The 2,486-nt window shown below is 34.8% G+C and overlaps 1 pseudogene; it reads left to right on the top strand.

Annotated features, from left to right (window-relative positions):
* The first annotated feature begins 205 nt into the window (after positions 1-205).
* Positions 206-2,486, top strand: part of LOC125823248 (uncharacterized) — a 39,942-nt pseudogene continuing 37,661 nt past the window's right edge.

Raw genomic sequence — 2,486 nt, 5'->3', positions numbered from 1 at the left:
CACCATGTCAATTACACTCAATTACCTGTTGGCCAGGTAATTACATGGCCAACGAAACAGGACGGACAATATAATTACACTCAATTACACCAAATTCAATTACCAGGGTGACCTTCCAAACAAGCCTTAATGCATGAATAGGAAAAAGATCTTTTCAGTTTGAATAGTAATCAAATATAACAGTTCTATGATCTAATAAATACATGTACAAGAGTACTTCCTATGGTGTCAAGTTTTTCCTCTTCATATTATTCTATCAGAATGTTTCTATCAATAATCTCTCCCTTCCAAAAAATTGTAAGTACTTTTTTCTTCCTTCAAATAGAGATGGTAATTATTTGTACTTTGTACATATAGGGATTTCATGGTTTTGGCAAAACTAATAACAAGAAAATATTAACATTATAAGGAGTGTTTTTGAGTAATTAATATACATTTTTATCTATTTATGCATTTGATACATAATAAAAGTGTTTTTAAATCAAAATCAATTAAAAATTGATCAGCTTTACGTATGGTTATATGATTTATAAGTATATTTTGTTTGACTAAACTTTTTTACGATTATCTATTCCTTTTCTTTGGATAATTTTTGAAATATATCATTTTTTTCGTTATTCACACTTCTTAAATATAAAATATACTTTGAAATCTATATTTTTAAAATGTCTTTAAGGATATTTTAATAGAAAAAAAAATATTTATCAATATCTTTTAATCTAACACTAATCGTTTATTATTGTTTCAACACTTGTATTTAAATATGCAGGGTTATGGATCAACTTTTGTCAATCATGAGACTTTCAAGCCATCCATAATAAGAAGGGCCACTCCTGAGCAACCGGTCGATTGCCATTTTCCTTCTTCTTGTTAATTTTCCATTTTCTTTTATATCGTTTCAATTTTTCATATATTCTTAAGTTTAAATTTTATGAATTTGAAAAACTTACATCATTAACTCATCTAAAATAAATTAATTGCATGTAACTCTATAAAATATTGGCTAATGTAAACTAAATGATAAGTAACTTGTTATATAATAACATGATATAAGATAATTGGCGTTCGCTATCTCTGGAAGAATGAGTATTGGAGGTTTTGAGAGTTGGTATACGTATAATGATGTTATTAGGTTGTAAAATGGACTTAGGAAAGTTGATTTAGGGTAAAAGGTCAAGAATATTCTTTTAGGAACATAAGAAAATCATAAAAATCAAACAAAACAATCTTTTAATGAACCCCATCGGCCAAATCGACGATCTAGAGGTTTCCTCGCCAAAATTACTTGGCGAATCACCCTTTGGGACTTGAGATCACCCAAATGGACAGAAACTTAAGGTTTTTGGGACAATTCAGTGAGCTAATTCGGTGATTCGCCAACCCAGTCAACAAATCACCAATTGGGCAGGTGAGTTCGCCTAATTTCCAGCCCACGTACGTTCCAGTTAAACAGTCATGACTTTTTACTTCAAAATTGAAATAAGGCAAACTTAATGGCATTGTAAAGAAAACTCATAGACCTTTAATTTGGTAGGTTATAGGACACCTAATTCATTATATGTTGATAGATATGAGTGTTTGACGTTGACCTTTATATGAACTCATGCGAGAACTTAGCCAATAGGAATGCCTTGAACCTGGGTTGGTATTTGAGGTCTCTTATGACCCTATACCACTTTAGATACTATTGACACACTTGGTAATGGACTTTATAACACATGAGCAAGTAGGACATAACCCGGTTCAAGCTCATATACTTACGACGAACGATTCAGATTTTTAAGAGTAGAGTTGCGAGGTGTTATATAATAATTTGCGTCTTAGCTTAGATACTCACGCTCCAAGCACCTAGCCCAGTTCAAGCACATAAGTCACGAATGATATGGGTTTGAACATAGTCATGTTCTATCTGAAGTTATTTGACATGAAATAGGGGTATCTTGGCACGAAGTAAGAATAGGACTAATATGACTTAAGCTATACAACTGCTACCTTTCAAGCCTAGAACCACCTCTAAACCACACCCTCTGTAACACCCCGTATCCGAAAATAGAGATTTCAGATTTCTGGTGTTACAGGTGGCACTCACGGACACCATCCACGGACCGTAGATGGACTCACGGTCCATCCTGCAGGTGACAGAAAACTTCCCCAGAACTCAGTCAGAAAATTTGGCTAAGTGTTGACCCACGGCCGGACTTACGGTCCGTAAGTCAGGTCACGGACCGTAGTTGTGTCCGTGGATCGATGCCCCAAAAGCCCAGCTTCAGTCCCGAACTATGGTTGACCAGCAGGACCGTCATTCGATCCACGGTCCGTAGGTCTGACCGTAGATCGAAGGTTAGCAGCCAGTTAGCTGAAAATTCTGATGGGTCAACTTCAGATGGTCATAACTTTTAGCACAAGATGAATTATGTGTGCCATAACCTATGGTTAGATAGATAATTGAATTATCTTTCCAACGCCATCGAGTTTGCTAAATTCCA

This window comes from Solanum verrucosum, unplaced genomic scaffold (assembly GCF_900185275.1).
Source record: "Solanum verrucosum unplaced genomic scaffold, falcon-dt-bn FXZP01000214.1, whole genome shotgun sequence".
In the NCBI taxonomy this organism is placed as follows: Eukaryota; Viridiplantae; Streptophyta; class Magnoliopsida; order Solanales; family Solanaceae; genus Solanum; species Solanum verrucosum.
Note: the sequence above shows the minus strand (reverse complement) of the source record. Positions and strands in the feature narration are given on the sequence as shown.